Consider the following 12,709-nt stretch of genomic DNA (forward strand, 5'->3'; position numbering starts at 1 on the left):
GCCCAAACACTTTTTATCACCATATTATGAAAGCAGGTTTCTGGAGGTGAAAAATGTGGTAAAATAATGTTTGCACATATTGCTTGCATTTTGTTGTTTTGGTAATGTTTTGTGTTGGTTTTGTGCTGCTGTGTTTTTGTGCTGCGTTATCGCAATGTTAAATGGTTGTCTTGCATATGGTGCTTGCCTTGCATTATGTTAGGTTGTTTTGATACTTCAACTAATGTTGCATTTTGAGTTAAAAGCAGCACATGCCTGTGAAAAACAACCATTTACCACTCTCTAGAGCTGGTAAAATAGCAAAGTTTCAGCTCTTTATACATTTGGGAGACCAGTTAGACCAAAACTGTGACAGATGGCCTGAATACGAGCTAAGGTAATATTTATCACCCCAGATAAATGATACCACATACCATTTAACACACCAAAATATGCATGATATGGTAAATACCATATGTTTTCCCCTGTTAACATTTTAGCAGTTTGACTTACCAAAATGTAACAAAGGTTGGCTTATTTAATGCCTCTGATAATTACTGGATGCATTAAAAATCTTCACTCTTGTAATTCTGACCCATGCGTAAACAAGAGTTTATGTCTTTCTCTGACAATTATGAGGAACTTGTAATTGTGCCCAGAGACTACATTTACTGTACACACCTTATATTATTTGGCATCATATTTAAAATAAGCACTTTAAGTGCTTACTTTATGTGATACAGCCCCAATTCTTAGTGCATTCATCATTGGCCGGCTCAGCACAACGGATGGCTATTCAAAAGCGATGCAATATTGTACAGTGCTGTTTTGTGTTGCAATGTATTGACGCTTGAAAGCAAATCTAGGTTTAGTATTTCTTGCATCATCCTATATTCATGCTATTTCGAGTTGTCTATGTGCAAATACATATTTATCCCCTTTTGTTACTTTTGCATATTTCGAGGTGCAAATGCCAAATCACTGTCATTCGTATTGTCAATGATGTTAGAAGACCTCATTGATCACCATTTTGCTACACATGTATAATTCCATATGTTATTTATGTGTACCTATCAGCAAAAATTTTTTGAAAATTCACTTATTCGCTGCTCTGTCTTCACAGCATCGAAAGTGCAAATTAGTATTCCATTGCTGCCATGTCACAAAATCTCCAACAGTAAACCCTCTAAAGGTGGTGTGCCTCCTAAAAATAAAGGGGCCTACAACAAAAGAGCCAGCTTCTCAATGGGCAACATGAGACCAGAAACAAAGAACAAAAGTGCCCTGCTCTAATAAACCAAAAATGCAGACATTTCAAAATTAACTAAATATTTTAAACTGTCAGTTAATAAAGAAAGACATCTAAAAATGCAATCACAAGCTAGTGGAAAAGCAAAGCTCATAATAATATTACATTAGTTACAAACATTGCTCTATCATTTTCATGTCTAATTAAAACGTGTGTTACTGAATCAATTACGTTTCGGACCTAAAATTATAGGTGGGCAGCTGTCACCGCTGCGTGACAGGGAAAGGACATGAATGTGCAGTATTTTAAAGAATACAATGCATTCCTGCTTTTTCCCATCTGACGGCGCCCTTTTGGCTGCCTAGTGCCAACTCAGGCAGCATGGTGCAAGGGTGCCTGCGTCGCATTTAGCATTGTTTTTGTGCAGAAAGGAGAATCATCTGCACAAAAACAATCCTGAGAGGCTTTTTCCTCTTTCTATGTGTGCTATAAGAATACATAGAAGACGTAGAATACAGCACACATAGAAAGAGAAAAAAGATGTAGAAATAAAGATATTTCTTCTCAATATTCCTCTCCTGGGGAGGTGCATCCCCAGGTGTACCTGTTCTTGTAAAACTGGGAATGGGTCAAAATCCCTGGACGTTAATGTGGGAACACCCACACAACACCCTTGGAAATGCCTCCCCGGCGTAGAGTAATGAAACGCAGCAATTTGCACTGCGTTAGATTACTCTAGACTTATGAAGCCATGCAGGGCCATGCAAGGTGGCTTCATATTTCTCATTTTTCATTTGTGGCGCTCCTGTACCATGTTGCGTGGTGCAAGAGCAATGCAAAGGGGGTCATAAATGTGGCCCTAATTGTCTAGGATCTCTCTTGGAACTCTTGGAATGCTTCTCTAACAAACATCCCTTTTGTTGATAGCTACCCATATGCAAATACATATTGTATTGTTTTGTACTTATATGGCAGTTGGCATGTCACTTTTCAATTTTTGAGTAAACAGCAACTCCTTAAGTATCATCTATATCAGTCGTGGCTCACTGACCTGTAAAGGGGCAGAGCAGGTGCAGTGTGCGAGGGAGGGAGATAACATTTATTTAAAAGAATAAATAAAAATAAAAACTTACCTCCTCCAGTGCCGCACCGCTCCTCTCTACCTGGTCAGCACTGCAGGCAGGCACAGGCTCCTGGCCTGCCCTGCGGCCAATCCTGGTGCTTCTCAGAGCAGCATCAGGATTGGCTGGGAGCACCCTGGCTGAGTGCTCCCAGGTAGACTGGAAGCCTGTGCAGGCTCTTTCCAATCCAGCAACACAATGCCAGGCTGGAGAGAACTGTGTGCGCATGTGTTTGGCTGGCCTGAGCTGGCCAGCCAAACACACGTGCACTCTCAGGGGAGTGTTCTGTGCACTCCCCTCACTTCCCATCACCTCCATAGTCCCGCCCCTTTCACCACAAAGGGATAATAAACCTAGTTTATTATCCCTTCATGGTGAAGGGTTTGCAGCTTCTGCTGCTGGCGGGGGGCGTCGCTCCTCCGCCCTAATGGAGGAGCCTCCCCTGATCTATATAGTGCTTCATATTCCAATGAGGCCATGTATTAACCCTATATTATTCAAGTTCCTTTGTGCCTTTCAGGTGTACAGTTGTAAAGGTTTTGCTAATAGCTTGACCTCTATTGAAAAAACCTGGGTACAAAATGTGAAGTTATAAGCAGGCTTACAGAGAGTTTAAAAAACAGACAAAGCAGCACATGCAGATACGTGCTAATGTTCATGCTCTCAATAAGGGAAAGTCAACCTGCCTGTCACAGACAGCAATATACTCTACAAAGTCAACTCTTGCTCATGATTAGATGGCTTAAATGATTGAAGAGCTGAAACCATGCTATTTTACAAGTTTTAGAGAGTGGTAAATGGTTGTTTTTTTACAGAAACTATAAAGGAATGTGTTGCATTTAACTAGAAATTTAATTTTTTTAAAAATATCTAAACAACAGAGCATAACAATAATATAGACAAAGCATGATAAAACAACAGAATTAAAGTTTGACAGAGCACAACACAGTCAAAACATAATGCAAGCAAGAAACACAGCCAACAAAACCATTTAACATTGCAATATTGCAGCACAAAACCACAGTAGCACAAAACAAACATAAAAGATCACCAAAACAACACAATGCCACACAACCAATATGAGCACCCATTCTTCAGAGTCAATTTCCTGCTTTTATTCTGCTGGCTTTCCTCCCTATTATGTATTTGTCTTTTCCTTGGAGCATAGCTCTCTACCCTTGCTTTTGAGTGGCCTTCCACTGCTGATGTCATCAAACTCCCTTTTGTTTATTTTATTGTCACCATTGTTTAGCACTTAATGAAAGTGCATGTCTTGGTTTTCAAAGTTTGCATTCTTTACTTTCATCCCCACGACTTGCTCCTTGTCTCCCCTCTTGCCCTCCCTCCCAATGATCCTCAGCGGCAGGCCAGCTGCCGCATGGTGTCTTTGGTGATGCCCTGAATATTTCCTCCCACCCTCTCACTGGATGCTTCTTCGTTGCATGCCAGCTGCCAAACAGCTGCCTTGGTCATGCCAGGGATGTTTCCGCATATATGGCGGTAGCCACATTGCCTTTGTCAAACCAAGACTCTTTTAAACTCCACAAGCATTGGCAAAGTCAATAGCCACATCTAGCCATGTTAAAAGCATAAAAACAATGCAAACATTCTTTTCCATACATACAAAATGGCCACCATGTTGTCTAATGTCTTCCATTGCACCACTGCATGTAACAACACAATGCACTTTGCATCATGCAACAAGGTGAACATCTTGAAAGTAAAGAAAGCAATGTTTTCATTTTACCATGGCCAGTACAAAGACACAATGAACTTTGCATGAAGCAATGCGGCAGCCATATTGAAATTATAGAAAGCAATGTTTTCTTTGCTTGCTATCCTTTTAACATAACCAGTTGGGCACTGCAAAGGCAACTGCATGGCCTACTCGAGCTTAGCAAGGAGACCAATTGGTTGAAAAAATGCTTGTTCTGTACGCATTGTTAGAGGAAGGGATAGTCAATGATAGCATCTGTATAGTGTATATTTTGGAACACTATACTAGGCTGCAGAAGAGTCTGCTAACAAACAGGAAACCTCCAAGTAATTTCTGGTTTGTTAGGTGGGCTTACCGACAGATATCTCCGCAACCATGGTACTCTAGATGAGTGATGCGTCTTTTGGATCTAATTATACCTTCTATTGTAAGTATGTGTATTTTTCAACAAGTATGAGACACTACTGGGGCTTTATCCTGTTAATACTGCCACTCTGGGGCATATTCAAGTAGCCGGAGCGATGTGGAATAGAGAAATTTGGACATCTGCTAGCTCGACAGACCTGGGAATATAACTGTGATGTCCTAGTTGGAAAGTCTAAATTCACCTTTGCGTAAAATTACAATCATTCTGTGTCCATACAAGAAGTCAGATTCCACAGTGCTCAAAACTGTTAAAATGAAGACAGGCTTAAAAAAGAATAATATGCTGCATGGTTGGTTTGCTTCAAGAAGCTTATTACATTAATCCAATCACGTATCAGTAATTAGATGACTATAAAGATGGCAAAAATAATAAAGAAATTGCTACATTGTAATACATTATAGGACACCCTCTCATTAAGAATGTTCTTCATTTTGATAAACAAAGTATTGCTTGTATTGGATTTTAAGTAACGAAAATGCAACCGTCTATTTATTATGTACTTAATTACGTTTTTATACATAAAGTCAATTGTAAAGAGAGTCAGTTTGATGTCATTCTGTTGAGTCTAGCATTCGCCCTAGCACCGACAAGGCAAGGTGTCACAGTTTTCACTCTACCTTTAGACTTTCACACAGAAACTCTGGTATATTTAATGCACACAATCTACTTTCTGTTGTATATACTAATTTATTGTCCAAGTCTACAATTCTGATTAAAACAGTACTTCCTGCCTCTGCAAAAAAAACTTATCGCTTAATCTGTGAATTTGATACCACTTGGTACATTATATCTGAGACCCAACTACACAATTTGCACTCATACCTCTGCTACTTGATGATCTCAACCAAACATGCTGTACTGGGTGACCAAGGGGAATATTCCTTTACATTTGTTACCTTTCTTTCACAGAAGTTAATACTGGCTGCCCTCAGGGGGCTGTGTGTAGTTCCTAGACACCAGGGATTGCATAGGAAATGAATCACTCTGAGCAGTAGAGCAAGCCTCATCTTACTCCTAGGATATGAAGATACGTGGCTAGTTCAGATACAAAGGATCCCTCTATCCAGGGTCAATAGAAGACACTCATAAACATAAGAGAAATGAAAGAGTGTTCTTTTCTAGGAACTCCAAACACAGCACATGCCCTGCCTGGGTGTTCTGACAGGGTCACAAAACCTGGGCAGAATAGTTCCATGAGCCACCAATGTGAAAGGTACGCTTTTGTACATCTTAATACCAATGTGTCCTATGGACACAGAGGACATCTTTGATACTCTGAATATAAAAGCGTTGTAGCATTAGGCAATATGTCCTTTTCATATAGGAGTTAAGTGATCCTTTCACAGCATGGTTAATTTTGTGTCTCTTTTGTCAGTCATATTACTACTCGTTTTACAACACATCTCTTACATGTACATTTTACCACCTGAGCACTAGAATTCTCTATCGATGTTCCATGGGTGTGCAGCATAAAGTTGCAACTCTCCTCACATATGACAGAAAATAACCAATAACCTGCAAAAATCCATAACTAAAACCAAATGTCAAAAAATCCCATGTCTCCATTTTATGTGCACTATTTCCTCTTTCTATGTGTGATACAATCTGCCTCATACATAGAAGGTGGAAAATGCCCAACTGGATTGTTTGTGCAGGAAGATATTCCTTAGTACATAAAAACAATTCTACCTATAACGCAAGTACCATTGCACCATGGTGCAAGGTGCCCGTATTTGCTCAAGACAGCTTCAAGTACTCAAGCTCAGGGAGAGAGCTGTAGAGCACCATATCTTTGTAGATATGGCACTTTTCAACTCTCTCCAGTTCAGCAACACAGGAATGCAACTTTGTTTGCTGCCCTGCACTGTGTGAGCTTTTGATAAATATGCCACATTAATTCTTCTCTTCATGTGGGAAACTTAACAAAAGCATCTGAACTCCAGTGCTAGAAGCAATGAACAAACTGTGGCCCATATTTATACTTTTTTAGCGCCGCATTTGCGTTGTTTTCTGAAGCAAAATCGGCGCAAACTTACAAAATACAATTGTATTTTGTAAGTTTGCGCCGATTGTATTTTGTAAGTTTGCGCTGATTTTGCATCTGAAAACAACACAAATGTGGCGCTAAAAAAGTATAAATATGGGCCTGTATTTTTTTGTCCCTGTTTTTCTGTGTGTAAGAATGAACCTCCGTATTTGGTGGCCTTCAAAGATGACTGATTAAAAGAACATGTTTGTTGACGTTTTGTCAAAAGAGTGTTGTGCAAGAGAAAGATATCAATTTCTAGAAATGTTTCCTTTGTTTTCTTTTACAGAACCCTACACCAAGAACACCTTAAGGATAATACACAATGTGGAGTAATGCGTTTCTTAGCAAGTAGTGATGTGAATCATGTTTGTGCTGAAGTGTTGCCTTTGTCATAATGAAATTGGTGAAACAGACATTCTCATAGTATTTCTTGACTGATAGACACATCCTGCAAACATTTCATATTAACACCCAGAGATATATGACAGATATACACCGTGAATCTGGCCAAGTCAAATTTTATTAATAAAAGTTCACCTGTGCTCACCCTCTGCTAGCGTGGCCAAGAGCAGTCAGGCTAAACTAAAGAGGCAATGTGTAAAGTATTAGTGTGTACACACACAGTAACACAGTGAAAACACCACAGATGGACTCCACACTAGTTTTAAAAAATTGCCAATGTTTACCTGAATCAAACACGACCAAAATGACAAACATCCAACATTCACAAGTCAAGTTATGAATTTTCAAAGATTAAATCAAACTGTAGTGCTTAGACAATAGATCCAACTGGGGCTATCTGGTATTGCTAGACCGGGGCAAATCCAAAAGTGAAGACTGATTGTGATGGAGCATGGGCTAGGTACAGGAGTCATGCAGACCCTCTGACTGTACTTTGTTGTGTCAATGCTCTATGACAATGCATTGATCCAGAGGAGGGGATGCGCCACATTTGCAAGCAATGCGTTGTTTCCTGACCGGGCAACGTTGTTCATGCGTTCATGTACAGAAGTGATGAGTACTGGTTCTGAAGCATCAGTGCTGGGTCGGCTAAGCCGGGCTGTGTTGTAAGTCGGGGTCATTGCGTTGCGCAGTCAGAGAGCGGTGTCCACTGCTTCGGTGCAGGTAGTGGCAAAGTGGCGTTTCTGCAACGGGGTTGCATCAGTTCCACGTGATGCCCCAGTGTTGTTGTGGCAGTTCTTGTGTTGCAGCACCACAGTCACCTCCAAAGGCCCAGGTCTGGAAGTGTTCTCACTATATGGTGCCAGAGGCCCAGTATTTATACCCAAAATGGCCTTTGACGAAGGGGAAATTTTAAAAGAATTCTCTGAAGTGCACAAGGATATCATTCAATCCAGCCCTGGCTCCAGACTACCAGTAGGAAATAATCAGCCCTTTTTGTGAGGGCAGGACGCAGCCTATTCAGATGTAAGTGTGTACTGCCTCTTCCTTCCCAGGACAACTATCAGTATGCAGACGAATGCAGCTGTATCTCCTGTCACATCCAGCCCTTCCTGTTTGTGGCTATCTGGAGAGAATGCACAAATGTAGCTGTCCCCTAAACCCAGATGTATATTCAGAGAAAGGTTAAGACACAGAGGTGGTCCTTCTAACCCTGGCGGTAAAAACCGCCAGGGCGAATGACCGCAGTAGCACCGCCAACAGGCTGGCGGTGCACCGCTGGGCATTCTGACCGCAGCGGTTCAGCCGCGGCCAGAAACGGAAAGTTGGCGGTGTACCGCCGACTTCCCGCTGCCCTTGAGAATCCTCCATGGCGGCGGAGCACGCTCCGCCGCCATGGGGATTCTGACAACCCCTACCGCCATCCTGTTCCTGGCGGGTCTCCCGCCAGGAACAGGATGGCGTTAGGGGGTGCCGCGGGGCCCCTGGGGGCCCCTGCAGTGCCCATGCCAATTGCATGGGCACTGCAGGGGCCCCCGTAAGAGGGCCCCAAAAAGAATTTCAGTGTCTGCCTAGCAGACACTGAAATTCGCGACGGGTGCTACTGCACCCGTCGCACTCCAGCAACTCCGCCGGCTCCATTCGAAGCCGGCTTCATCGTTGCTGGGTCTTTCCCGCTGTGCTGGCGGGCGGCCTTTTGGCGGTCGCCCGCCAGCACAGCGGGAAAGCCAGAATGGCCGCCGCGGTCTTGTGACCGCGGTGCGGTCATTTGGCGGTAACCGCATGGCGGGCGGCGACCGCCACCCGCCGCGGTTAGAATCACCGCCAGAATGGTTAAAGTAAGAAAATGCAAACCTTCTAAAAGAGACACCCCACTCCATATTTATACATATTTTTTTCAATGGGAAATTACACTTAACAGATGTTTTACGGCAACCCCAATGCTAGCCAATCAGAGAGATAGCCCTTGAAATATTGAAAAACAAATGTAAGAGTTTTTCACTACCTGGACATGTTAAACTTAAAAGTACATGTCCAACTTTTAAAATACACAGCACCCTGCCGATGGGGCTAACCAAGGGCTACCTTGAGGGTGACATACTTGTAATTAAAAGTAAGGTTTGGGCTTTCAAGTGGGTATGCTTGCCAGGTCATACTGGCAACTTAAAATGCAAGCACACGCTCTCCAAAGGCAGGCCTGAGACATGTTTGAAATGCTATTGTAGTGGGTAGCACAACCAGCGCTGCAGGCCCACTAGTAGCATTTGACTTCCAGGCCCTGGGCACACATAGTGCACTTTACTAGGGACTTACCAGTAAATCAAATATACCAATCATGGAGAAGCCAATGTTACCATGTTTTAGACACAGAGCACACAAACGTTGGCACTGGATTACAGTGGAAAGGTGTACAGAGTACTACAGGCAGCAAAAGTTAAGTTCAGCACACAGTCAAAACAAGAGGTCAGAAAGCAAAAAGTCAGTCGAAACCACGTCAAAAGATGATAGGTTTAACATTATGCCAAACAGAGCATTATCCAGGCCCCATGCACATCCAGCCCACAGGAGAGCAGACCGAAAATAGAAAGGTTTTCAAACTGCCCTTAAACTGGAGAAGGGGCACTGAACATAAGATATTGGGGGGGAATCAATGCACCGGCAGACTCCAGCCTTGTGCCAACATTAACTTTACCTATAATAGCTCTATCCTCCCCATTCTGCCAGGCCTGTAGTTTAGCTAGAAAATAAGCTCCAATACTCAATCCTCAATGAACATTGATTTTGAGATTCCTTCAGATTCCTGAACAAAACAAGTGTATCCACCAGCATCAGTGAGCCCCTAAGTACATTAAGGGTGAGTCATCAGCAGGTTAATGACTGAAAATCTGTATTAAAGTCACCCATGAATGGAAGCAGAAGATGCATCATATTTTTATCGATAGTGATCTGAACTCCCTGTGCAGCCAGCAAGCTGTTCAAAGGTCTAATGTGCTCATTCGGAAATGCAAGGGAAAGAGAATACACTTTCAGGAATCTACATGTAGATCACAAAAGTGGGGCTATTACAACTTCCATCACCACTTGATTGGCTTAATTTGAAAGGCAGAACAGAGTGTATGCTATTTTGAACAAGTACGGCTGATCCCTCTTCTGCTATTTTGAGCACATACTCACAAACATCAACAACATTATTTCCATGCGCCAATGTGATGAACACCCTTTTTTTTTTTTAAACCACTGTAGATATTCATTGTTGGACACATGTATGACTAGTAGTCTATTAATTCTAGGATAAGTTTGTAATTGCTGCCTTTACTTATCTGAGTAACTCTAGAGGTTTTTCTAGCCCCAGTACCATTGGAAACAGCCTTTCCATCCACAATGTTAATACTAATGAAAGGCTTATTGCCTGTCTTCCATATTGTAGGGTGGCTCATATAGTTTATATGTCTCTTGTAGATGTCTATTCAAATTCCTAGACAGCAACAGTAACATTTGCAGGACATACAAAACTGCATGAGATATGAAGTAAATATATGTGCCTAATGAATGTCCAGCACAGAATATGGACAATTAGGGTAATGGAAAAGCTAAGCTCGAATGTTGGGAATGGACTCTTGTGACCTGTGAGAATCAGGCTAGAAATGGAGGCAATCCTAGTGGTTTGAATAAAATGAGTATCCATTGTGAACAGTTATACAGTCCAACTATGTATCTGATGGAGGACCAGGATGTCTGGTACCTCATGGCCAAATTCAAATGCACCCAAATTAGCCAAGAATGTTGCCAGCCTCAATAGAATTCCAAATATATCTGTACTTAGTTTCAGGGGAAAATTTCACCAGTAAGATTCAAAATCAATGGCCTTGGTTTAAAAGTTATTTTCACTGCAGCAGAAGAGATTATCAGTTTTTTGTAGTTGCACAGACATAGATGAAAATATATATGAAATAACCAGCAAAGACCTATTTAAAAAATAATTCCCTTGGATCTTCTTGGTTCATTTATTTCATGCCATAGGTTGTGCACATCAATAGAGGTAATGGGTTTCTCTTGCAATAAACTAGGATAATTGTGTTACTGGCCAGTTGCAGCAAGCATAATCTTTGGTTGCAACTTGAAGAAACATTACAATGAGGCTTCTTCTTCATGGCACACTGACCTGTTCCTCTTTAGGCTAGGGTTTGCTGCATCGTCTGTAGTCTTGGCCCATGCTCACGAATTTAGCAAAGAAGGTAGGCAGGCTTTCCTTTGTAAGGTAATGTGTACTAAAGGTCTTTCATCTACTTCATGGAGGTCTTTACATAGTCCGAAGTATAAACTTGGCATGCCCACCGAGACTACTTGTATGCATTTCTGATAGGTGTCATACCAAAGAGATAAGATGAGAAGCAGACTGTGATCCTCTGCTGGAAATCATCCAAAACAAAGCATCATTATCTGGTCTATAATACATTCCAGATGAAATGTTGATGTCATACTTGTGGATCATTCAACTATTAACACCATTCCCCTTCCCCAGGCAAAGAATAGAAAGAAAGGATGGAAAATCAAAATGAAACAAAATCCAGGTCAAGCCATCAAACTCACACTAACTAAGCCTCCCTACTGCCAGAAACTTGGAGTTAGTCTAGTACCCCATTCTGGTTTCTACTGTTTAGTATTTCTAACAAAGAAAGACTGGGAAGAATAAGGTTTCCCAGGATATACACAACTTCAAGGATCATAGGCCCTCTCAGCATCCAAGTAATCTTTGGTTTTGAGACTGAGGGTTGATTTACAATTGGGCAGAGGGGATTACTCTGTCACAAATGTGACAGATATCCCATTCGCTGTATTGCAATCCCGTTATATCATATTGAGATCATAATACGGCTGACGGGATATCTCTCACAAGTATTTCCTGCACCCAGATCTAAATCAGGCCCTGAGTCTCTTGCATTTTATTAGATATAAACATGCTTGCTGGCATGTCAGATCATTACATTTAGAGGTCAGCAATGTAGCAATGTTCAGAGAGCCATTGTATTTTTTCCAAGTGCACAAAAGTTCACATCATGCAATAGTCAATTAAAATGTTTCAAATCTGCCACTTCACTTTCCGATACTGCAGTAATTGCGATGCTGTTCCGGGATGATAAGTAAATTAAAGCCTGAGGTCACTCATGATTATACAAGCAATGTGAGGGAACAAAAATCCAGTAGCACTATCAATGCTATAGTTTTATTCCGACACTCATTGGCAGCAAAGCACAACTAATGCAATGTATAATGCAATTTTACTTTAGATTTTAAAATATATTGGTGTTTGCACTGGATATGTCTGTAGATATTATATATATATAGAATGTTGGAGGATGAAAGTGTGATAATTAACTGTATAAACAAGGTGGGGACTGGGAGATTACTGGTCCAGTGCACAGTCTCCCAAATGAACCTATAATATCAAAACAGGTGCACTGTTCCACAAAGGAGAGACATAAGGAAAATGATCCAGTTTGGAAATGGCGAAACTGTACTGAGTAATCTTAGGAGGGCCCTCAACCACCCATTTGGGTGACAGGTATCATCATCGGGCTCACTCCTCGCCAGACTGGTGCTGCAATGCCTGGCGGGCCACCCAACATTCTGGGTGGCACTCAACCGTTGTAAAATTGCTAACAACAAGGGTCTGGGAAAGAAACTGAATCAGAAACGGAGAGTATAGAAAAAGAGACAAAACTCTAAAATTGGCTCTGAACCTGAGCCACTATTTTAATGTGATAGAAATTGGGTTCAGGCCAAG

The sequence above is a fragment of the Pleurodeles waltl genome, chromosome 5, assembly GCF_031143425.1.
Source record: "Pleurodeles waltl isolate 20211129_DDA chromosome 5, aPleWal1.hap1.20221129, whole genome shotgun sequence".
In the NCBI taxonomy this organism is placed as follows: Eukaryota; Metazoa; Chordata; class Amphibia; order Caudata; family Salamandridae; genus Pleurodeles; species Pleurodeles waltl.